General features: G+C 44.5%; 1 pseudogene; it reads right to left on the reverse strand.

Moving 5' to 3' along the window:
- Positions 1–526: 526 nt before the first annotated feature.
- On the reverse strand, positions 527–21,112 carry LOC149354709 (uncharacterized; annotated as a pseudogene).
- Between the last annotated feature and the right edge of the window lie 5,603 nt (positions 21,113–26,715).

Raw genomic sequence — 26,715 nt, forward strand, 5'->3', positions numbered from 1 at the left:
CTGAACACATGCTTGTCAATGCTTTAGGGCACATAATACGCAATGTTACACTCCCTTATTTTTTAACCGGGGCCAAGCCAACGTTCAGGTCAGAGGCATGCTACGCATGGTAAATATGTCATGTCTGTAGCCTGTCACTGGTAGTCAATGCAATAACACATCTGTGTGTACAAAGCTAGAAAAGCCACAAAATTTGTACATATACATGTGTCTATATGGAGTACTTTTTTGCATCCCCTTCAAAAATTTTCAGGTACAGACGCAATCTAGGAATAAATATTGCATAGAAATGAAATAGTTTTAGAAAGTTTTAATGAAGAACACAGAGGCACAAAAAATAGCAAAAGCAAGCTATACAGAGAATCTACATTGAATGATATAAATAAAAGAGTTATTTGCAAAAGCTACTAAATCCAATATCTAATCTGATATCAGAGTTCATGAACACACTAAATTTGCGCTACACAATAATCCAATCTCTGATATCAGAGTTAAAAAGCACACTAAATCTTAGCCATGCAATCCGCTACTTTTTTTTGAACTTTTCAAGCTGCTAAAGGGCACTGTGCACTTTTGGGTGGACTGAGGTTATCCTCCGGGACAACTGCCGGCTCCCTTCCTCTGGGTTCATGTCCACCAATTGCCTGAAAAGAAAAAGACACATTTCGAAGCTAGATCATCGTTCACCAGGGTGGAAATTTGGGCAAGTCGGTATTGATCCATAACATAAGAGTAGCGCAAAACCAGGACAAGGGACAAAAGGGGAGAGAACACACACCAACAACACAGGCGCTAACTTCCGACTGACGAAGAAAACCAAACCCAACCAAGTGAACGGAACCTGAGCAAAAGTAGCGCATGCGCTGACCTAAGATACAAAAAATCGAAAAAAAGTGCGATAAAATGCGATAAAAAATGCGAGATCACGGATGTTTTGAACCCGAGAAGGCCAGCTCTCTTTTAGACAAGGAAATGGACGGAGTACTAACGCAGTTATCTTGTAAGGCAGCAATCTGTGCAGCTTCCACAATTTCGCGAGTTAGCTTATCGCTACTCTTAGCAACTACTGAGCATTTGTCCAAAAAAGGCACGCACTTTCAATCTTTGCAGTGCAAAGCTAGATTGCTGCCGGTATAAGTCTTCATGTTATTATTGTGCTCTCGAAGCCTATCGTTCAGGCACCTACCGGATTGTCCAATATACTGCTTGCCACAGGAGAGCGGAATGTTGTACACAATGCCCTCAGTACATTTAACAAATCTTTTCCTGTGGCGGATGGTACACTGCTGCTTTTCGGAGCTATGTGCGGAGGCCACGGACCTTTTGCATACCACACTGAGCTTTTGTGGAGCTGAAAACACCACGCGAAAGTTTGCCTCGTTTTCAGCTCCACAAAAGCTCAGTGTGGTATGCAAAAGGTCGGTGCCCTCCGCACATAGCTCCCAAAAGCAGCAGTGTACCATCCGCCACAGGAAAAGATTTGTTAAATGTACTGAGGGCATTGTGTACAACATTCCGCTCTCCTGTGGCAAGCAGTATATTGGGCAATCCGGTAGGTGCCTGAACGATAGGCTTCGAGAGCACAATAATAACATGAAGACTTATACCGGCAGCAATCTAGCTTTGCACTGCAAAGATTGCAAGTGCGTGCCTTTTTTGGACAAATGCTCAGTAGTAGCTAAGAGTAGCGATAAGCTAACTCGCGAAATTGTGGAAGCTGCACAGATTGCTGCCTTACAAGATAACTGCGTTAGTACTCCGTCCATTTCCTTGTCTAAAAGAGAGCTGGCCTTCTTGGGTTCAAAACATCCGTGATCTCACATTTTTTATCGCATTTTATCGCACCTTTTTTTCGATTTTTTGTATCTTAGGTCAGCGCATGCGCTACTTTTGCTCAGGTTCCGTTCACTTGGTTGGGTTTGGTTTTCTTCGTCAGTCGGAAGTTAGCGCCTGTGTTGTTGGTGTGTGTTCTCCCCCTTGTGTCCGTCGTCCTGGTTTTGCGCTACTCTTATGTTATAGATCATCCTCCTTAGACCTGCAGAATTTTAGGGCTAGTCTAAATGCATAGCTGCCTCAGTTAGTACTGCCATTAGGTTGAGTTTGATTCCCAACAGTCCAATGCTCTCTTAGCGCCACTTCTGTGGAAATAACGGTACATATTAACCTCATTTACATGGTTATAATAGCTTTTCAAGCCAAACAAAGCAACACAAAGTAATAAAAGCACACAGAGTAAGGCATGCTGTGATGCCAAGAGAGCAAATGACTCCAGTATTAGGCAGGCAACAGTAACTTGTTCCAGACACTGCAGTTTCTCAGTGCATTCTGATTTGGAATTCTTTATACAACCAATCTCTGTCCCGAGAGATATGCCTTGTTCATAAGCCACAGCGCAGTTACTGCCATATGCCTCAGCTTTTAATTTTGGCAAAACATTTTGAATTCTGTGACTTGCAAATGAAGAATCTGCAATATTCTGGAGGAAGGCTCCCACACATTCACGTACACAGCCTCACACACAGCAATGGATGGCATGCCATCGCTTCCTGTCTTAATGCTTCGCAGCCCCTTCAGCACAGTTCTGTGCTTATTCAGCATTTTTTCGGTTCCCTACTACTCAAGGCTCTTTCAGTCCCTTCTCTTCTTTCTCAGTAGTCTGCACGGTTTTCTTTCCGCGTTTCTGGTCATCAAAAAGTCCGCTTTCCCTCACAGCTAATGAGCCTGTCTTGTGAGCTCGCTGTGGGTGTATCAAAGTGAGAAAAAAAAAATTGCGCTGTATTCATACCTTGGCTCCAATATAACGCGAGGTGCTTTCTGAAGCATACGATTTTGAAAAAAAAACTCGTTCTAGATTCATGCATATATGGTAGCGCTGCTTTTGGCAGGTGCCCGTACTGTAAATTTCTCATACAAATATGTAAGAGTGTTGCTGCCAGAGCCGCAGCACTTGTTGTGCTGGCTTGCATGAGCAGAAGAGTAGCAAACATATCAAGGCATCAGCAGAACTTTGTTCATTACCAGGTTGTACCCTTCCTAAAAATTCACATGAAAAACAATCACATTCCTATCGTTCTGTCATTGTACTGGTTTCTACAGACACATTATCGTCCAAAAAAGATAATGTGGCTGCTAGCACACCAATGCACAAAAATGCTGAAATCATAGGTTTTTGTGAACTAGGGATCTTACACATGACTAGACAATACAGTCAAGCTCTGATTTTATTACTCAGCCAAATGATTGAAAGAGCTGAAGAAAATTATTAATCGAGCCATACTCACATAAAAGCTAGCCTTCAAGTCTTCTATAAAGCCATGAAGAACAGCCCAAAAGAACAATACACAGTAAGCAGACAGGTTGAGCGCACGTGTGTGCATGTCGTCCTTTAGCACAACTCTTCGTGGTTTTGGAGAATAGAAAGACACTAGCATCTTTCACGGGGCTTACTTTCCAACTACAGCACATTTAATTGCAACTCATCTCTGGATGAGGGCTCAAGGATGTTTAGCATATGAAAATAAATATTCTTTACTAGCTGCCTTGTTAGAATGGAAGCTTAATTAAATCCTGCCTACTATTTTCCTGGCCTTCCCTGAAACAGCAGGGTTCACCAAGGATTTCTTGCATTTCATGCGTTACTATTTCTTATTTCTTTGATACAACAGCAGTTGCCACCCGAGAGTGGCATAAAAAAAACTGTAACAAAAGAATGAAAGATATGGTTGCATGCACTGGAAAGCACAGGGGACTCCCGATTTCTGACACAAGCCATCCAACTCCTAGCAGCTTCACACATGCTTGAGCCACATAGTTGAGATAAGGAGTTGCGTCCTTTCTTTGTCCATGTGCCACAGCGCTGTTTCACCGTCATGTTCGACCTACTCGCCCATCAGTTCGTATTATTAAAATTGTCAAACCACGCACAAAATGCACATGCACATTTAATCGCAACAATGTCAGAGGTTGTGGGAGAGATGCCAAGCTTATGGAGCTTGCATGCAGCTTTTTCTCACGTCTCACTGAGTATAAGGCTACTGCAACAGTCAGAGAGATAGACATGGTAAAAACTTGCCGATACACAAGAGAAAAATGTATGTGCTTACCTATTAATGAATTCCAATGTGGCTTGCATTTCTTGATTATTTGATGTTGAGACAAAAGTATGCAGCAATAAGGATCTCCATGGCAGCCAGAAAGCTCAGGCCTTCAAAGCACCTCGCTCCATCGAGCGTCACAATGCATGTAAAATCAAAGATGCTTGTGCCTGAAAAGAAATCTCCTTTAGTGCCAAAAACCGAGTTCAGATTCGATGTTAACAATTGTGGAGCAATTTTTTTTTAAATGCTACCGCTCAGAAGAATAATTTTTGGCATTATAATATGAACATGAGGCATACAAATTTTTTGCACATAACTAGTCATGTCAGCACAGCTCACAAAAAACATTGTCAGCACCTCTATATGTAGCATGCTAATCGTAGATGCTCAAGCTGTTTATAAAGCAATGGACAAGAGCAGATGAATGAATGGCAATGCATGTGATATTTTCTAAATATAATTCTGAAGTTAATTTTATAGCCCACAAACCGCAATTCTACATCTGCACTAGCAGGGTTCAAGCAGCGGATTATGCTGCCAGCTACCATCTCTAAGAGAAGAATGCGGCATGTGCATGGTAAATTTAGCTTGCTGGGCATGCCTTATCGAGCTGCATTGAGTCTGACTTAGAGGGTAGTTCAAGCCCCCTTCTCCTGTTGTTATTCTAGTTCTTTGTTATTGATGAGGTTTCATATTTTATAAATATGCTTTTTAGAAAGTTATACTACTGCTCAAAGCATCCAGAAAATCATAAAAATCTTACCAAGTACAACTACCGTTGGGGTGGGGGGCAGGTTGCTATTCAGTTCAGCAACGCAGGCTGATGTCTGTGGAGGTAAGAAGCCGTTATCATAAGCAGATGTATAAGGGCACACAGGAAACAAGTGTGCTGAAGAATCGCAGGAATAATGAACATCTACCGAACTGCAGCAGCAGGACTACAAAAATGAAAGTTCGCAGCCTTCTACATGTCGGTAAACCTTGAGGTAGTGCCCAGGAAATTTTATTGAAACACTGACGGATGTTAATTGTAGATTAATTCACTTTTTCTTTGCCACTGGCTACAATCTCTGTGGGCAACTGCCCTGGAGTGTGCAAGTTTCATCTACGGTCATAAAACAGAAGTTTTGGCAGTGCTGAGAGGCTACTAACTGAGTATCCGTTTCCGCAATAATCTCACCTCAAAAACACGAAATAGGAGCTCTGTCTTTTCCTTGAAGAAAATGCACAGCAATGGGAATACCTCACTGAGCAGTGCTTTCGGGCGGCGATTGAAGTGCCTCGTCTCCCTTGAGGCTGTGCCGCAGGACTGCGTACAAGACCTCCAGGTCTGCAATTTCTTGATTTACAAATAATCCTTCCAGCTGCGTGTCAGTAATAGTCTGAAAAATTAGACATTTGGCTGTAAAGATTGCTCAACATCACTGCAAACACACATAACAATCAATGAAAGGTAATTTATGTGCTTGCACAAGACTTTTAACCTTTTCAGAATAAAGATCTAGTGCTAACCAATTCATCAACGCCTACAGAGTATGCCCTCTCAACTGTGAATCATACGTTACCGCGAAGCTTCACTTTTTGCTCTGCTGTCTTAATGCGAAATTGATGATCAAATACAATGTGTTTCAGGGAAGCCTGCCACTAATTTTGAAAAATGAGCTTCCTGGGTTATGAAGACTGGTTCTGCTGCCGTCTTAATGCGAAATTGATGGTCAAATACAATGTGTTTCAGGGAAGCCTGCCACTAATTTTGAAAAATGAGCTTCCTGGGTTATGAAGACTGGTTCTGCTGCCCTCTTAATGCGAAATTGATGGTCAAATACAATGTGTTTCAGGGAAGTCTGTCACTAATTTTGAAAAGTAAGCTTCCTGGGTTATGAAGACTGGTTCTGCTGCCGTCTTAATGCGAAATTGATGGTCAAATACAATGTGTTTCAGGGAAGCCTGCCAGTAATTTTGAAAAATGAGCTTCCTAGGTTATGAAGACTGGTTCTGCTGCCGTCTTAATGCGAAATTGATGGTCAAATACAATGTGTTTCAGGGAAGTCTGTCACTAATTTTGAAAAGTAAGCTTCCTGGGTTATGAAAACTGGTTCTGCTGCCGTCTTAATGCGAAATTGATGGTCAAATACAATGTGTTTCAGGGAAGTCTGCCACTAATTTCGAAAAATGAGCTTCCTGGGTTATGAAGACTGGTTCTGCTGCCCTCTTAATGCGAAATTGATGGTCAAATACAATGTGTTTCAGGGAAGCCTGCCACTAATTTTGAAAAATGAGCTTCGTGGGTTGTGAACACTGGTTCTGCTGCCGTCTTAATGCGAATTTGATGGTCAAATACAATGTGTTTCAGGGAAGTCTGTCACTAATTTTGAAAAGTAAGCTTCCTGGGTTATGAAGACTGGTTCTGCTGCCGTCTTAATGCGAAATTGATGGTCAAATACAATGTGTTTCAGGGAAGCCTGCCACTAATTTTGAAAAATGAGCTTCCTGGGTTATGAAGACTGGTTCTGCTGCCGTCTTAATGCGAAATTGATGGTCAAATACAATGTGTTTCAGGGAAGCCTGTCACTAATTTTGAAAAATGAGCTTCCTGGGTTATGAAGACTGGTTCTGCTGCCCTCTTAATGCGAAATTGATGGTCAAATACAATGTGTTTCAGGGAAGTCTGTCACTAATTTCGAAAAATGAGCTTCCTGGGTTATGAAGACTGGTTCTGCTGCCCTCTTAATGCGAAATTGATGGTCAAATACAATGTGTTTCAGGGAAGCCTGCCACTAATTTTGAAAAATGAGCTTCGTGGGTTGTGAACACTGGTTCTGCTGCCGTCTTAATGCGAATTTGATGGTCAAATACAATGTGTTTCAGGGAAGTCTGTCACTAATTTTGAAAAGTAAGCTTCCTGGGTTATGAAGACTGGTTCTGCTGCCGTCTTAATGCGAAATTGATGGTCAAATACAATGTGTTTCAGGGAAGTCTGCCACTAATTTTGAAAAATGAGCTTCCTGGGTTATGAAGACTGGTTCTGCTGCCGTCTTAATGCGAAATTGATGGTCAAATACAATGTGTTTCAGGGAAGTCTGCCACTAATTATGAAAAATGAGCTTCCTGGGTTATGAACACTGGTTCTGCTGCCCTCTTAATGCGAAATTGATGGTCAAATACAATGTGTTTCAGGAAAGTCTGCCACTAATTTTGAAAAATGAGCTTCCTGGGTTATGAAGACTGGTTCTGCTGCCGTCTTAATGCGAAATTGATGGTCAAATACGATGTGTTTCAGGGAAGTCTGCCACTAATTTTGAAAAATGAGCTTCCTGGGTTATGAAGACTGGTTCTGCTGCCGTCTTAATGCGAATTTGATGGTCAAATACAATGTGTTTCAGGGAAGGCTGCCACTAATTTTGAAAAATGAGCTTCCTGGGTTATGAAGACTGGTTCTGCTGCCGTCTTAATGCGAAATTGATGGTCAAATACAATGTGTTTCAGGAAAGTCTGCGACTAATTTTGAAAAATGAGCTCCCTGGGTTATGAAGACTGGTTCTGCTGCCGTCTTAATGCGAAATTGATGGTCAAATACAATGTGGTTCAGGGAAGTCTGCCACTAATTTTGAAAAATGAGCTTCCTTGGTTATGAAGACTGGTTCTGCTGCCGTCTTAATGCGAAATTGATGGTCAAATACAATGTGTTTCAGGGAAGTCTGCCACTAATTTTGAAAAATGAGCTTCCTGGGTTATGAAGACTGGTCCTGCTGCCGTCTTAATGCGAAATTGATGGTCAAATACAATGTGTTTCAGGGAAGTCGGCCACTAATTTTGAAGAAAGAGCTTCCTGGGTTATGAAGACTGGTTCTGCTGCCGTCTTAATGCGAAATAGATGGTCAAATACAATGTGTTTCAGGAAAGTCTGCCACTAATTTTGAAAAATGAGCTTCCTGGGTTATGAAGACTGGTTCCGCTGCCGTCTTAATGCGAAATTCATGGTCAAATACAATATGTTTCAGGGAAGCCTGCCACTAATTTTGAAAAATGAGCTTCCTGGGTTATGAAGACTGGTTCTGCTGCCCTCTTAATGCGAAATTGATGGTCAAATACAATGTGTTTTAGGAATGTCTGCCACTAATTTTGAAAAATGAGCTTCCTGGGTTATCAAGACTGGTTCTGCTGCCGTCTTAATGCGAAATTGATGGTCAAATACAATGTGTTTCAGGGAAGCCTGCCAGTAATTTTGAAAAATGAGCTTCCTAGGTTATGAAGACTGGTTCTGCTGCCGTCTTAATGCGAAATTGATGGTCAAATACAATGTGTTTCAGGGAAGTCTGTCACTAATTTTGAAAAATGAGCTTCCTGGGTTATGAAGACTGGTTCTGCTGCCGTCTTAATGCGAAATTGATGGTCAAATACAATGTGTTTCAGGGAAGTCTGCCACTAATTTTGAAAAATGAGCTTCCTGGGTTATGAAGACTGGTTCTGCTGCCGTCTTAATGCGAATTTGATGGTCAAATACAATGTGTTTCAGGGAAGGCTGCCACTAATTTTGAAAAATGAGCTTCCTGGGTTATGAAGACTGGTTCTGCTGCCGTCTTAATGCGAAATTGATGGTCAAATACAATGTGTTTCAGGAAAGTCTGCGACTAATTTTGAAAAATGAGCTCCCTGGGTTATGAAGACTGGTTCTGCTGCCGTCTTAATGCGAAATTGATGGTCAAATACAATGTGGTTCAGGGAAGTCTGCCACTAATTTTGAAAAATGAGCTTCCTGGGTTATGAAGACTGGTTCTGCTGCCGTCTTAATGCGAAATTGATGGTCAAATACAATGTGTTTCAGAGAAGTCTGCCACTAATTTTGAAAAATGAGCTTCCTGGGTTATGAAGACTGGTTCTGCTGCCGTCTTAATGCGAAATTGATGGTCAAATACAATGTGTTTCAGGGAAGTCGGCCACTAATTTTGAAGAAAGAGCTTCCTGGGTTATGAAGACTGGTTCTGCTGCCGTCTTAATGCGAAATAGATGGTCAAATACAATGTGTTTCAGGAAAGTCTGCCACTAATTTTGAAAAATTAGCTTCCTGGGTTATGAAGACTGGTTCCGCTGCCGTCTTAATGCGAAATTCATGGTCAAATACATTGTGTTTCAGGGAAGTCTGCCACTAATTTCGAAAAATGAGCTTCCTGGGTTATGAAGACTGGTTCTGCTGCCGTCTTAATGCGAAATTGATGGTCAAATACAATGTGTTTTTGGAATGTCTGCCACTAATTTTGAAAAATGAGCTTCCTGGGCTATGAAGACTGGTTGTGCTGCCGTCTTAATGCGAAATTGATGGTCAAATACAATGTGTTTCAAGGAAGTCTGCCATTAATTTTGAAAAATGAGCTTCCTGGGTTATGAAGACTGGTTCTGCTGCCGTCTTAATGCGAAATTGATGGTCAAATACAATGTGTTTCAGGGAAGTCTGCCACTAATTTTGAAAAATGAGCTTCCTGGGTTATGAAGACTTGTTCTGCTGCCGTCTTAATGCGAAATTGATGGTCAAATACAATGTGTTTCAGGAAAGTCTGCCACTAATTTTGAAAAATGAGCTTCCTGGGTTATGAAGACTGGTTCTGCTGCCGTCTTAATGCGAAATTGATGGTCAAATAGAATGTGTTTCAGGGAAGTCCGCCACTAATTTTGAAAAATGAGCTGCCTCGGTTATGAAGACTGGTTCCGCTGCCGTCTTAATGCGAAATTCATGGTCAAATACAATGTGTTTCAGGGAAGCCTGCCACTAATTTTGAAAAATGAGCTTCCTGGGTTATGAAGACTGGTTCTGCTGCCCTCTTAATGCGAAATCGATGGTCAAATACAATGTGTTTTAGGAATGTCTGCCACTAATTTTGAAAAATGAGCTTCCTGGGTTATGAAGACTGGTTCTGCTGCCGTCTTAATGCGAAATTGATGGTCAAATACAATGTGTTTCAGGGAAGCCTGCCAGTAATTTTGAAAAATGAGCTTCCTAGGTTATGAAGACTGGTTCTGCTGCCGTCTTAATGCGAAATTGATGGTCAAATACAATGTGTTTCAGGGAAGTCTGTCACTAATTTTGAAAAATGAGCTTCCTGGGTTATGAAGACTGGTTCTGCTGCCCTCTTAATGCGAAATTGATGGTCAAATACAATGTGTTTCAGGGAAGCCTGCCACTAATTTTGAAAAATGAGCTTCGTGGGTTGTGAACACTGGTTCTGCTGCCGTCTTAATGCGAATTTGATGGTCAAATACAATGTGTTTCAGGGAAGTCTGTCACTAATTTTGAAAAGTAAGCTTCCTGGGTTATGAAGACTGGTTCTGCTGCCGTCTTAATGCGAAATTGATGGTCAAATACAATGTGTTTCAGGGAAGCCTGCCACTAATTTTGAAAAATGAGCTTCCTGGGTTATGAAGACTGGTTCTGCTGCCGTCTTAATGCGAAATTGATGGTCAAATACAATGTGTTTCAGGGAAGCCTGCCACTAATTTTGAAAAATGAGCTTCCTGGGTTATGAAGACTGGTTCTGCTGCCCTCTTAATGCGAAATTGATGGTCAAATACAATGTGTTTCAGGGAAGTCTGCCACTAATTTCGAAAAATGAGCTTCCTGGGTTATGAAGACTGGTTCTGCTGCCCTCTTAATGCGAAATTGATGGTCAAATACAATGTGTTTCAGGGAAGCCTGCCACTAATTTTGAAAAATGAGCTTCGTGGGTTGTGAACACTGGTTCTGCTGCCGTCTTAATGCGAATTTGATGGTCAAATACAATGTGTTTCAGGGAAGTCTGTCACTAATTTTGAAAAGTAAGCTTCCTGGGTTATGGAGACTGGTTCTGCTGCCGTCTTAATGCGAAATTGATGGTCAAATACAATGTGTTTCGGGGAAGTCTGCCACTAATTTTGAAAAATGAGCTTCCTGGGTTATGAAGACTGGTTCTGCTGCCGTCTTAATGCGAAATTGATGGTCAAATACAATGTGTTTCAGGGAAGTCTGCCACTAATTATGAAAAATGAGCTTCCTGGGTTATGAACACTGGTTCTGCTGCCCTCTTAATGCGAAATTGATGGTCAAATACAATGTGTTTCAGGAAAGTCTGCCACTAATTTTGAAAAATGAGCTTCCTGGGTTATGAAGACTGGTTCTGCTGCCGTCTTAATGCGAAATTGATGGTCAAATACAATGTGTTTCAGGGAAGTCTGCCACTAATTTTGAAAAATGAGCTTCCTGGGTTATGAAGACTGGTTCTGCTGCCGTCTTAATGCGAATTTGATGGTCAAATACAATGTGTTTCAGGGAAGGCTGCCACTAATTTTGAAAAATGAGCTTCCTGGGTTATGAAGACTGGTTCTGCTGCCGTCTTAATGCGAAATTGATGGTCAAATACAATGTGTTTCAGGAAAGTCTGCGACTAATTTTGAAAAATGAGCTCCCTGGGTTATGAAGACTGGTTCTGCTGCCGTCTTAATGCGAAATTGATGGTCAAATACAATGTGGTTCAGGGAAGTCTGCCACTAATTTTGAAAAATGAGCTTCCTGGGTTATGAAGACTGGTTCTGCTGCCGTCTTAATGCGAAATTGATGGTCAAATACAATGTGTTTCAGAGAAGTCTGCCACTAATTTTGAAAAATGAGCTTCCTGGGTTATGAAGACTGGTTCTGCTGCCGTCTTAATGCGAAATTGATGGTCAAATACAATGTGTTTCAGGGAAGTCGGCCACTAATTTTGAAGAAAGAGCTTCCTGGGTTATGAAGACTGGTTCTGCTGCCGTCTTAATGCGAAATAGATGGTCAAATACAATGTGTTTCAGGAAAGTCTGCCACTAATTTTGAAAAATTAGCTTCCTGGGTTATGAAGACTGGTTCCGCTGCCGTCTTAATGCGAAATTCATGGTCAAATACATTGTGTTTCAGGGAAGTCTGCCACTAATTTCGAAAAATGAGCTTCCTGGGTTATGAAGACTGGTTCTGCTGCCGTCTTAATGCGAAATTGATGGTCAAATACAATGTGTTTTTGGAATGTCTGCCACTAATTTTGAAAAATGAGCTTCCTGGGCTATGAAGACTGGTTGTGCTGCCGTCTTAATGCGAAATTGATGGTCAAATACAATGTGTTTCAAGGAAGTCTGCCATTAATTTTGAAAAATGAGCTTCCTGGGTTATGAAGACTGGTTCTGCTGCCGTCTTAATGCGAAATTGATGGTCAAATACAATGTGTTTCAGGGAAGTCTGCCACTAATTTTGAAAAATGAGCTTCCTGGGTTATGAAGACTTGTTCTGCTGCCGTCTTAATGCGAAATTGATGGTCAAATACAATGTGTTTCAGGAAAGTCTGCCACTAATTTTGAAAAATGAGCTTCCTGGGTTATGAAGACTGGTTCTGCTGCCGTCTTAATGCGAAATTGATGGTCAAATAGAATGTGTTTCAGGGAAGTCCGCCACTAATTTTGAAAAATGAGCTGCCTGGGTTATGAAGACTGGTTCTGCAGCAGAATAATACCAGTGTATGTATACAACGCAAATAGGTGAAATAGAGTCGGCTCAAAAGCCGGTTAAATAATTTCTCATAATTAACTTTATAACTATGGCGTTTAGGCAACTGGTTTCGATTAAACGTTTATAGCCGGTCATTAATAATAGCCATATCAATTTCTAGAGTTTCGAAAACACAATTACCTTGATGACATGGCCCAGCAAATTTTAGCTACATCGTGCCAAAATACACGCATTTTTGAAATGTATGCAGGCAAAGCAATCCCTCCAGTGCACATAACTACTCAAAATAGCCAAGCTTTTCGAGTTAAGGCGTCAAGGTTAATCTTGTTTTGAGAATTCTGAAAACTACAAATCTCTAATTGTAACCAGGCGCTAACTGTAACAGTTTAAGTCATCAGAAATTAGATAAACGAACCTAACCTCGTTGGACGGCGGAAGTACGGGAGACAACAACAGTGACGCTTGCTGACAGGTGCAGTGACAGCGTTCCAGCCATGTCACAATCGTGCTAACGATGTGTAATGTCTAAAGGGGTTATTCACGATGTATAACGTCTAAAGAGGTTATTTTTGCACCAATACGTGCAGTTTTTGGCTGGTTGTGGCAGGAAACGTCAAAGGCGTCAACTCTGACCGCCGTACCGGCTGCACATTGCAAGCACGTACACCGCACAGGATGCTGGGAAGGTAAACGATCCGATCATGCAGTACACCTTCGCCCCCATGCCTGCTCTCGGCGAGCACGAAAGGTGTCAATGGGAGAGCACTCAGTTGCACGCTCGCGGTGCTACTGCTCTGCTCCTCACTGCTCGTTGGTTCTGCTCCAGTTCTGACAACAGAATGTGCCATGAGTTTCAAATTAAAATTTCAAACCAATTTTTGAATTTTGCTTACTTTTTTGACAAGATAACAAATGTTCACTGGCTGTATTTCATGGGCTTCATACTATTTAAGTGTTGTTGAAAGTAAAACTTTGACATGGAACATGGCACTAAAAGTGCCTTAATCAAATACATTGCTTACCCTTGCACATACTGCAGTCAGCATTGCTTTAACACACACTGAGTAACAGTTATTTTTCGTGAAACCTCAAGCAGCATTTCAATTTACTGACAATGCAGTTTTCGAGTAAGGTTGCATACATACCTTCTGAAATGGGCCAGGAAGTGCTGCTGCGTGAACAGCAAGGGCCACTCTTTCTGCACATCACAAGCTCGCTTGCCTTGGGTGTTGATAGTCACTTGAATTGCTGCATAGGCACGCATCAAGAGTTCTTGATATTTACTTCGGTCAAGTGGGTTTGATGCTCTCAGATGTGCTAGAGTTTCATGAGACAGGGAGTTCCATGGAATCGATAATGACTGAAAATCTTCCAGTGATGGCTGGGGGGACAACGTTGAAGGCTCTTCTGTAAACAACATTCAAATGCAATCAAGCTTGGCAAAGGAGTTGAAAAGTGATAACAACAATAGCACTTACAGCAGCTGAGAAAATTATGAGATGGCTTTCATTGCATAGCATTTACAGTCATTTAAACCTGTGCCCCATATATATCGGTTTATGGGGTTTGAACGTCTCAAATTGACTCGGGCTGTGAGGGATGCCATAGTGAAGGGCTCCAGAAATTTCGACCACCAGAAGTTCTTATGAGGCACAAACATGGAGGCTAAAAATAAAGGTTGAACTTAAATTGAGAACAACGTGAAATGACATTGCACAGCACATAGACCTCTATAATTTTACCTCCATAAAAATTCAACCACTGCAGCCGAGATCAAACCTGTCTTTCAGGTAAGCGCTCAAGAGCCATATCCCCTGAGCCACCACGGATTTTTGATGAAGTAACGTAGTCTTTAGCATGATGCATCATCATCAGCCTACCTACGCCCACTGCAGGACAAAGGCCTCTCCCATGTCTCTCCAATTAACCCTGTCCTGTGTCATCGGCGGACACTTCATCCCTGCAAACTTCCTAATGTCATCCGCGCTCCTGACTAAGACGTCCCCTGCTATTCTTGCTCTTGTAGCGTTACCCTTAACAAACGCAAGTTACCTTGCCTTCCCATTAGATGTCCTGTTCATGCTCATTATTTTTATTTAGATTAAAGTATTATTAACTAGCATTTATTCTGAGATACACTCTGCTTTCTTTCTGTCTCCTAACGTTTCAGCTATCGTTTTTCCTTTCCATAGCTTGCTGCATTGCTCTCAATATAAGTTCAACCTTTATTGTTAGCCTCCATGTTTCTTCCCATAGGTGAGTACAGATATAGCTGTTATATACTTGTACACTGCCATACCTGTACTTGTAGACTGCCATTCATCACCTAAGAGCACCTGCCAAATGCACTCCACCCCATTCTTAATCTCACAGTTATTTTACTCCCGTAATCCAGGTCTGCAGTCATTACCTATCCCATGTGGGTGTATTTCTTACAGCTCCAATCCTTGCCACAATTCTGCATATTAATTTTTATACCCACCATTCTGCTTTGCCTGTCTAGGTCATTGATCATGCTCTGTAATTCAACCCCGGAGTTTACTTAGTAAAGCGATGTCATCAGCGAATCGCAAATTACTAACGTATTCTCCATTACTCCTATACTAAGCTATTCTTAATCTGGATTCATTTCATTTCATTTTATTACTTTAAAGGCCCCTTCAAAGGGGTGTTACATAAGGGGTGGCAAGAATAACAACACAAATTCACAATGACAGGAAAGTTTCTACATTATCAGTGAAAAGACTTGGGCAAGTGATGATGGCAACGTTGTTTGGAAGGCCGTTCCAGTCTGCGGCTGCACGAGGAAAGAAGGAATTAGAAAAAGTGACGGTGCTTGATCGCGGACGGGCAACTTGTAGGTGATGGCTGGTGCGGCGAGATATGCGTGCGGGTGGAAGAATATAAGGTGCGATGTGCATAGGGCTGTGGAAGAATTTGTGAAATAAAGACATGCTGGCAATGCGACGGTGGAGCGATAAGGGTGATAATCCGGATGCTGTTTTTAAGGACGAAACACTGATGTCATCAGAGTAGGTGAATGAATGAATGAATGAATGAATGAATGAATGAATGAATGAATGAATGAAACGAGCAACGCGATTCTGAACAGATTCGAGGGCATTGATGAGATATGCTTGATGAGGATTCCAGATGGGCGACGAAAATTCTAGTTTGGACCTGACTAATGACTTGTAAGCTAATAACTTGACATGATGGGGAGCATGATTAAGATGGCGCTTTAGGAAACCTAATGTCTTGTTTGCTGACGATATTATATTAGTAACATGCAGGCTCCAAGAAAGATCGCTAGAAATAGTTATGCCTATATACTTGTATGACTGCGCTAGTTGTACGGGACCTTCAGATATTACGTAAGAGAAGGTTAAAGGATTACGGCAACGGCTAATGGACAAAAGATTACACTTTCGCGGGTTAAGTTCCATTAGCCATTTATTACACCACTCCTGAACGGCATTGAGATCATTTTGAAGAGCAGATTGGTCAGCGGTGGTGAGAATAGCACGATAAAGTACACAGTCGTCAGCGAACATGCGTATGTTAGATGTTACATTTGAAGGCAGATCATTAATGTATATAAGAAACAGTAGTGGGCCAAGCACAGATCCCTGTGGGACGCTCGACGTTACTGAGAGTGAGTTAGAGTTCTTATTGTTAACGGAGACAAACTGCGAACGATTAGTCAAAAATTCTTCAATCCACTTCAAAATATGGGGGTGCAAATTTAATCGAGAAAGTTTTATCAGCGGGCGTTTATGGGGTATTTATCAAAGGCTTTGGCAAAATCTAGAAAAATGATATCAGTCTATAGATTAGAATCAAGGTTACCATGCAGATCATGAATGAATGTGGCAAGTTGGGTCTCGCAGGAGTAACCCCGGCGGAACCCGTGCTGAGCAGGATGGAAAAAGTTATTCGAATCAAGGAATGTCATGATGTGGGTATAGATGACGTGTTCCATGATTTTGCAGGGAATACTAGTTAGAGAGATGGGGCGGTAATTAAGCGGCGAGTTCTTGTTACCTGATTTGTAGACTGGAACGACCTTCCCATTCTTCCAGTCTATGGGCAGTTGACCTGTGAAGAGTGACTGATCGAATAACAAGCACAACAGAGATGAACATATATCTTTGGTACCAATCAGTATTTTAGCGTTGATATTGTCAATTCCAGCAGAGGATGATATTTTAATGTTTTCTATTAGTGACAAAATTCCTGCAGAAGAAAATATAAGAGGAGGCATAGTATCTTGAATAACTGGGGAGTTTGGAGGAAGTGTCGGCTATGTTTCATTAGTAAACACGGATGAAAAGGCTGTGTTGAACATGTTGGCGCATTCAGTTTCAGAGACAGTTGCACCCGAAGCATCGGTGAGGGAAACAGTGCGTGTGTGCTGGGGGGTTAATGACTTGCCAGAACCTACGGGGATTAGTTGACAACATTTTAGGTAGATCGGAGTTAAAAAAGTGCGTTTGGCTTCTCGAATACTTGATAAATAAGTTTTTTCGGCTGCATAATATTTGTTCCAAGCGTTCTGACTAGGAAGCAACTTGGCTGATCGGAAAAGGCGCTTTTTTATTTTCAACACGTTTGAGTGTATTCGTGAACCATGGGTTTTGAGGGTTGTTTCGTATATTTATGTTTGGAATAAACCTGTCGACCAAATCTTCGATTTTCCTCCTCTCTGAATATCATCTGTAAACATATGGTGAATGGTACCAGAGAGATCGTGTCACTCCCTGCCTCACACCCGTACTAATGGTGTTCTGTCACTTTCTCTGTGTGTGCCGCCGCGGTGGCTCAGTGGCTATGGTGCTCGGCTGCTGTCCCAAAAGACGCGGGTTCGATCCCGGCCGCGGCGGTTGAATTTCTTTGGAGGAGAAATTCGAGGCCCGTGTATTGTGCGATGTCAGTGCACGTTAAAGAACCCCAGGTGGTCGAAATTTCCGGAGCCCTCCACTACGGCGTCTCTCATAGCCTTAGTCGCTTTGGGACGTTAAACCCCACAAACCAAACCAAACCATCACTTTCTCTGTGAAGGAATATAGTCCCTGTGCAACCGCTGTAGATTTTTTCAGTACGCTTATATGCCTCTCCTACACGCTGGTTCTCAGATGCCTGCATGACTGCTAAGCTTTTGACTGGGTCAAATGGTTTCTTGTTGATTAAGTATAGGAGTTGGTTATATTTTACACTATTCTCTGTTGTCTGATTCATAGTGTTAAAATGGTTCATTATAGAGTACCATTTACAAAAGCCAGATTTGTCTTTTGGTTGACTTAGGTCTAAGATTGATCTATTCCATTAGTGATGACCTTAGTCAATACCTTGCAAACAGATAATAGATTGATTGGTCTGCAATTCTTCAATTCCTTGATAGCCCCTTCCTTATAAAGTAATGTGATATTAGTGTTCTTCCAAGATCTGATACACTAAAGGTTGCGAAGCACTGCATATACAAGATGGGCAGTTTAGCAGGGTGGCAGCAGGATGTACAATTATCGCGCAAGTCTAAGTGTTTCACTTTGAACAAAATCGGTTACTCTGACCTATGCTTGGAAATTTAAACAAAAATGCTTTTAGCCAAAAGGGACCAATGCTATATGCATTTGTGCATTTTAACAGAACATAACCCTGAGAAATGTGTGGGTAGCCGAGTTAACCTTAATGTGGTGCAAATATTATTTTGAGCCATAATGCTGCCTTTTGTGGGCTTACTGTTCCAAATCTTCACTTGAACTATGAGAAACATTGTGGTGGAGAGCTTCACATCATTTCTGACCACCTAAGAAACTTCAATGTCTATTGGCATCGCCCGGTATACAGGTTGTTTTCTATTTTGCCCTTCTCAAATTTGACTGCTATGGCCAGGAATCAAACCTCTGTCCTCATTCTCAGTAACAAAATGCTATACCCACTGCACTGCCACGGCAAGTAATATATATTTTTACATTGGTAAACAAAAGAAAAGCCGCCGCGGTGGCTCAGCGGTTATGGTGCTCGGCTGCTGACCGAAAGGACGCGGGTTCGATCCCGGCCGTGGCGGCTAGAATTTCTTTGGAGGAGAAATTCTAGAGGCCCGTGTACTGTGCGATGTCAGTGCACGTTAAAGAACCCCAGGTGGTCGAAATTTCCAGAGCCCTCCACTACGGCCTCTCTCATAGCCTTAGTCGCTTTGGGACGTTAAACCCCATAAACCAAACCAAACCAAACCAAACAAAAGAAAAATGACTTTTGCATAGGACAGTTACGTGTGAAGAAAAAAACTGCAAGACGGGGTTAGCAAAAACAACTTAATTTGTTAAAAGCCATAAATCTATGTGAATATAAAAATAAACCGCAATATACTGTGTTTCATGCATCAGGTGCAACACTGTCAAAGCTAGTGCTCTTGTTTGCACTGCATGCAACTGCGATAAAAAAGTACTGCGTTCTTCGTGGAGAGCAAAATAAATACTTTGCCTGCAACCTTATTGCATGACGCATTTGTCATGAGCTCGGTCAAATGCGCTATTATTCCTGATGACATGCGCTATCACTTTCTTCGTGCCTTTGAACACTCGGCCAGAAAACTAGCACGAATAACATGCCTCTCTGTATTTTCTCATGCAGACTTGCACCTCATGTATGAAATGGAGGTTAGCAGCCACCCCAGAAGTGCATAGTGGTGGCAACATCAGTGCAGGTTTGAAGAAAAAAATATACTGTTCACACTGGAATTTTTGTCAGCCAACAGCTGCTGCTGATGAGAACTTATTGCGCGAGATGGTAGCTGTTCATTGTAAATATTTAAAGGTGTCATAAAACACACACACACAGTTGTGAGCGGCGCTCCGTCCCATTGTCTTCTCTTGGGTGTGTTTTTTGGCCCCTTTAAATATTTGTAATGAACAGCTGCTGTAGCAAGGACATGTGATTTGCTGCGTCCAACATAGTGGCAACAGAAATCAATAACATGTGAAGGATGTGGCTTCTCTACCTTTTGTAGCTGCTTTTTCTTTACTGTGTCTTATGTCAAGTAGTTGCAGTCATTTGAAAAACACTAATAACAACAGCCACACCAAAATAATATCGTGCTAATACCAGTTTTGGTTGACAGAAGTATCTCCAGCTCTTTTTCAGATCATGACTACACTAGCATTTCTAGTTACATTCGGCCTGCCTTCCAGTCATTTCTGCAGCACTTCCATTTCTTGGAAATGGAAAAGGATAAAATGAAGTTTCCGATGACACTATATCAAACTGTAGTGTCTTTCCTTTTTTTTCACCTTTAAAACTTTTCTAACGAGAGATGTCTAGGTCCAGAGAAAAGTATCCTGACTTTAGCGCTATGTTATAATTTTAGTGGTTTTGCCTGCACTGTTTGTTCACACGTACAGTAATAGACAAAGGAGTGTGGGTTGCAGATTCATGGAAAAAAATGTATTCCTGCATGGTCAGGCAAAGCACGCCAATGAAAAGTACAGATGCATGATGACACATATGTGCTCCCTTCGCTGGAATGAATATCTGACTTTCTAGCGAGCTAATGCAGAAAACTTTCTTTTAGGCCAATCTACATCCTGGAAACTTTTGTCCATGACTGTACAGCCATCACATGGGAGCCCTGGTGCCACAATACAGTAGCAGGACTGTTAATCAAAACTCATGGATCTTATCACCCAATATAACTACGTGCAGTGGCTACAATAATGCATAGAGCAATGCATCTTTAGCATGCAGCTGGTGTGATTCAAGATTTATCAATCACGAGAAGAGAATTATTAAAGCAGAACACTTTGTAGGCATAGTATGGTAAATAGTCAAGCCACTATAGTCACACTTAACCGATGCAGCTGATCACTTGACCCGATCGTTAGCCTAGACTGAACTTTATGCTCAGGCAAATAAATGCTTGCTTCAAGTTTTACATTACTGATAGCAAATCTAAATTCCTTCAGAATTGACATGCCTGTCCTTTGTCTACATTAGGTTATAATAAGAATGCACATATGCACATTGGTCAGGTCAGAACCATAACTTTGCATCACTCTACTGATGCAGAAGGCCTGTCTGCTGTGCGATGCCAGTGCCTGCATGTTAAAGAATCTAAAATGGTGAAAATTAATCAGGAGCCCTGCACTATGGCATTTCCTTTAACCCATGTGCACCTTCGGGATGACAAGCCATATCAGCCTGATGAATGTAAAGCACTGTTATAACACATTTCAATGCACACTCTAGAAATGTTGTTGCCAGCCTCATCTATGGCATCCTCTTAGTATCAAGGTTTGAAATTTATATTAGCCACAAGATAGGTGGTGCATCTCCTTATAAATAGCGACGGAGTGTTCCATCCATTTTGGTGAGCATGTATCACGCATACCAATAGCCTAAACAATCAACAACGCATTTAATGTCCTAAAAGCATCGTACCTGCACTGGAAGCATCTGCAGTGGAAAAACTGGAGCCAAGTACGAATGTGCAGCCCAAACTACCACCAAAGTTCTCTTGCATGAAATTAAAGCATTCCTCATCAACCTCTGTGCCGTCTTCAAGAAATATCTAGGGCAGAGAAGACATTCTAGAATGTGAATTTTTAAAGCAAGGACCATTATAGTCTAGCAAGCTGGTTAAACAATCACCTCGAGGCTCCAGGGAAGATGTAGGTCTCAAAAATAAAAATGTTTAATGCAATAACGTAATGAAATTAGATGTGGATATGTATTACTTCCTTCTCTTTTCAAAAATACAATTAGTTTCAGTATATCTCAATCAGTACTCAAATCATGGAAAAATAACTGAAGCCTAACTAGGTAATTTTTTTATGGTCGTTCAATTTCCCTCCACAGTTCTTGGTTTCGACCGGAATGCAGCTGTAGCCAAATACCTGCCATGCGGAGCTATGCTATATATTGCCACCTGGTGTTCTCAGGTGGCGCTGAAGTGTCTTCGAAGACGTTGAAGTGTCTCGCGCTGGCTGGCTGGCTGCTTGCTGTATTTTGCCGGTTAGCGACCTGTCGCCCTATTTTCCGTTACATATTTTGGTGGAGGTGCGGGGTAAAGATCCCCGTATATGTCTCATACTCCTCCGGATACCCTGGGCTCCAGTCCTTCGCTAGTGGACACCCCCGTGCACCGTGCTAGCCGGAGAAACCAAGGCCTACCTCCTGAACACGGGCTTTTGGAGTCTGCCAGAGCACCCACCCATCGACCTGCGATGCCAGCTGCAGCCTACTACACCTTGCAGAATCCGCGACTGCCCAAACCATTCCACGGCAGTCAGCTCGAAGACGTAGAAGACTGGCTTCTCGAGTTTGAACGCGTGGCCTCATTCAACCAGTGGGACGACGCCGCCAAGCTTCGAAACGTCTTCTTTAGTCTCGAGGATGGTGCGCGTACCTGGTACGAAAACCGAGAAGACGCCCTAACATCATGGCACGAGTTCCGCCGACGCCTGCTGGAGACCTACACCAGCACGGATCGTCGAGAACGGGCTGAACGGGCTATGCAGTCTCGCATTCAGATGCCGAATGAGACTGTAAGCATGTACGTGGAGGATATGACTCGGCTCTTCCGGCGAGCTGACCCGGCCATGCCCGAAGATAAAAAGGTGCGCCAACTCATGCGCGGCGTTAAGGAGCAACTTTTCGCTGGCCTCGTGCGCAGTCCACCTGGGACTGTTGCTGAGTTTCTCACGGAAGCGGTCACGATGGAGAAGATGCTCCTGCGGCGGTCTACCACCTACGACCGGCCGGTACTCGCCGCCTCACTTACAGAGCCGCTTCCTGCCTTCGGGGCTAACCCTGGTCTTCTCCGCGACCTGATCCGCTCCGTTGTGCGCGAAGAGCTCCAGGCGCTTTTCGGTGCTCCCCTGCCGACGGCCGGCTCTCTCGCTAGCCTCGTCCGCGAAGAGGTCCAAGCCTTGAGACCTTCGTTCCCGTCCGTTGACCCGCCGCCTTTACCCACGGAGTGCCGTCGTCCAACGTATGCTGAAGCCTTGCAACGTCCTGCGCCCTCTTCGGCGCAGTTTCCTCCGTCCAATCAAGGCTCGCTGTTTTCTGCACACCCCGACACGTACTACATCGACAATCGACGATCACCACAGCGGAAGACGGACCTGTGGCGTGCTCCAGATCGGCGGCGTCTCTGCTTTCACTGCGGGGAACCCGGTCATCTGTATCGCCAGTGCCCGTATCGACAGCTTGGGCTGCAGGGGTTCCCTATCGACATGCCCCGTCCACCAAGAGGTCAACGACCCCGGGAGATCGAGGACTACGTAGCCCAGCAGCGCATGGCGACAATTCCCCAGCGGCAGTCTCGGTCTCCATCACCACGCCGACCTTCGCCACAGCCCCAAAGCTCCTCCTGGATGGCGCAGAGACGGTCGCCAAGTCCCCGCCGGGAAAACTAAAGAGAGCGACCTCAGGGGGCGAGGCCGCTGGCAATCGATGCGAACAAGACCCCCCGACAACGCGAACAGCGACCGACCGCGATTTAAAGGCAACGACTGCAGTACCTGAACTCGGAGATCGATTCTCGTTGGATATACCCGTGCTTCTCGATGGCTATAAGGTTAGTGCTTTGGTGGACACTGGCGCTGATTTCTCGATTTTAAGCGGAAAGCTAGCGGCGCTTCTTAAAAAAGTAATGACGCCATGGTCCGGCACGCAGATTCGCACTGCTGGCGGACATGTCGTAACTCCGCTTGGCCTATGCACAGCAAGAGTCCAAATTCGCAGCTCCACATTTGTTGTCAGCTGCCTAGTTCTACCTGACTGCTCCCGTGACTGTATCCTTGGCGTTGATTTTCTCCGAGAGTATGGAGCTATTATTGACCTCCGAAAGCGCACTGTCACATTTTCTACCGAGAAAGCTGATGTTTACTCCGAGGACTGTCCACGCCGCGCCGCCCTTCGAATATCCGCCGAGAGCGTTTGGATTCCGCCACGCGCCAGTGTTTTTGTGAGTGTTCACTGCGACGGCCCACGTGAAGGGACAGCGGTCGCAGAGGGCAACCTGTCCCTTTTGCTCACCCACGGCATCTGCTCAGCGCGAAGTCTCATCCATCTCCGCGACGGCTGCTCTGAGCTCCTGGTGACTAACTTCTCTAACGAGCCCCGGCACCTTTTTCGTGCTACTGCCATCGCATTCGCCGACCCCTTAGCGGAGGTTTCTGAATGTTTCGCGTTCGAAGCTGTTAGACCTGTGCACCCATCCCTTGACATCAGCCCGGATCTTTCGGTGACTCAACAGCGAGAACTACGTGCCCTCCTACTCGAATACGCTACCTGTTTCGCTTCTTCGTCGAAAGTCCGGCAAACGGCTCTTCTCAAGCACCGCATCATTACGCCCGACGATGCCCGCCCCATCCATCAGCAGCCGTACCGTATCTCACCGAAGGAGCGTGAGGCGATCCAAACGCAGGTGAAGGAGATGCTTTCAGATGGAATCATTCAACCTTCCAGCAGCCCCTGGTCTTCACCTGTCGTGCTGGTGAAGAAAAAGGATGGGACACTCCGCTTCTGCGTGGATTATCGAAAACTGAACAACATCACTAAAAAAGACGTCTACCCGCTGCCTCGTATCGACGACTCGCTCGACAGACTTCGTCGCGCCCAGTACTTCTCCTCCATTGATTTAAAAAGTGGGTACTGGCAGATAGAGGTCGACGAGCGGGACCGCGAAAAAACGGCGTTCGTGACACCCGACGGACTGTACGAATTTAAAGTGCTGCCTTTTGGGCTATGTTCAGCGCCGGCAACTTTCCAGCGGATGATGGATACCGTTCTCGCTGGACTAAAATGGCAAACTTGTTTGGTTTATCTGGATGATGTCGTCGTCTATTCCGAAACCTTTGCCGAACACCTTGAACGCCTGAGGACAGTATTAGATGCCCTCCGATCGGCCGACTTAACGCTAAAGCCAGAGAAGTGCCACTTTGGGTACAAAGAGTTGAAGTTTCTCGGTCACCTCGTGAGTGCCGATGGCGTTAAGCCCGACCCCGAGAAAACTGCTGCCGTCGCCAACTTTCCTGTTCCTGCAACAAAGAAAAGTGTGCAACGTTTTTTGGGTCTGTGCGCATATTACCGCCGCTTCATCGCCGACTTTTCAAAGATTGCCGCACCCCTGTACCACGTCACGCGCAATGATACACAGTTCGTGTGGGCTGCCGAGCAGCAGGAGGCTTTTGCCGAGCTGCGCAGACGACTGCTAACAACCCCTGTTCTTGCGCACTTTGACGAAGAGGCTGAAACCGAAGTCCACACCGACGCGAGTAACGTCGGCCTCGGCGCCGTACTCGTCCAACACCAAGGTGGCGTAGAAAGGGTCATCGCGTATGCAAGCCGCACGCTTTCTCGCGCTGAAACAAACTATTCGACCACAGAAAAAGAATGCCTTGCGGTTGTGTGGGCAACCATGAAATTTCGTCCGTACCTCTACGGCCGCCCGTTCAAAGTAGTTACCGACCACCATTCGTTGTGCTGGCTTGCCAATCTTCGCGACCCATCGGGGCGCCTAGCCCGATGGAGCCTCCGCCTCCAAGAATTCGACTACACCATTGTGCACAAATCTGGCCAGACGCACGAAGACGCTGACGCACTCTCTCGCGCACCCGTCGGGTTAGCGGATGATAGCATAGAGGACGAGAGTGGTTTTATTGGAGTTGTCAGCGACATAGACCTAATGACCCGACAGCGCGCTGACCCAGACCTGCGACCTATCATTGATTATCTGGAGGGCCGAGCTTCTGTCGTACCCCGACAATTTTCTAGAAACCTGCCGGCCTTCTGTCTCCGGAACGGCATTTTGTTTAAGAAAAACTCCAGCACTGTTGACCGAGCGCACCTCCTCGTTGTTCCGGCAGATCTCCGCGCCGATATCCTTCTGGCTTGTCACGATGAGCCGACCTCCGGCCACTTGGGCTTTGCCCGCACACTTGCACGCGTGCGCCAGGCGTATTATTGGCCCAAACTTTCTCACGCCGTCCAGCGTTACGTCAGAGGCTGCCGCGATTGCCAACGTCGAAAGGCGCCTCCTCTCAAGCCAGCGGGCTTGCTCCAACCTATTGAACCGCCTCGAACGCCTTTTGATCAAGTCGGCATCGATCTTCTGGGCCCATTCCCTGTGTCATCGGCCGGTCATAAATGGATCATAGTCGCGACCGACTATTTAACAAGGTATGCGGAAACTAAGGCGGTGCAGCGCGGTACGTCATCTGAGATCGCCCAGTTTTTTATGCAACAAATCGTGCTGCGTCATGGCGCACCGTCCCACGTAATCACTGATCGAGGTACGGCGTTTACGGCACAGCTCATGCGCGACGTGTTCGAGCTCAGTCACACGAACCATCGCAAAACCACTGCCTATCACCCACAGACGAACGGGCTCACAGAGAGACTCAACAGAACGATCGCCGACATGATCGCAATGTACATAGACTCGCAGCACAAAACCTGGGACGAGATTCTCCCGTACGTCACGTACGCTTACAACACGGCCACCCAGGAGACGACCCGATTTACACCATTTCGTCTGGTCTACGGACGTGACGTTCAGACGATGCTGGATGCAATGCTTCCATGCTGCACTGATGACCACCCACTCACGCCAGACGCCGAGCAGTTCGCTCAGCGCGCCGAGGAAGCACGTCAACTTGCCCGTATTCACATTCAGCGGCAGCAGAGCACGGATGCGCGCCGCTACAACCTCCGTCATCGGCACGTCGAGTACCATCCGGGTGACCAAGTTTGGGTGTGGACCCCGGTACGCCGCCCAGGCTTGTCTGAAAAACTGATGTGCCGCTACTTTGGACCGTACCGAGTTTTGCGCCGCGTCACCGAAGTGACCTACGAAGTTCTTCCTGACGGGACTGTGCAGCCTCAGCGTCGTCCACCCCGCTCTGAGGTTGTGCACGTTGTCCGCATGAAACCCTACTTCACGCGGTAATGGATAGTACGCTCAGTGTTCCGCTAGTTTTCGCGTGGGACACCTTCGCCCACCTCCCTTGTACATTTTTATGTGCTTGTGCTGTTTTTTTTTCTCTTTCCACTGCCCGTACTGCAACCCCGCTTTTATGTTTTTCTTTTTTTTGGGGGAGGGGGAGTAATGCCACCTGG

The sequence above is a fragment of the Amblyomma mixtum genome, chromosome 3 (genome assembly GCF_055824585.1).
Source record: "Amblyomma mixtum isolate Tamu chromosome 3, ASM5582458v1, whole genome shotgun sequence".
Classification (NCBI taxonomy): Eukaryota; Metazoa; Arthropoda; class Arachnida; order Ixodida; family Ixodidae; genus Amblyomma; species Amblyomma mixtum.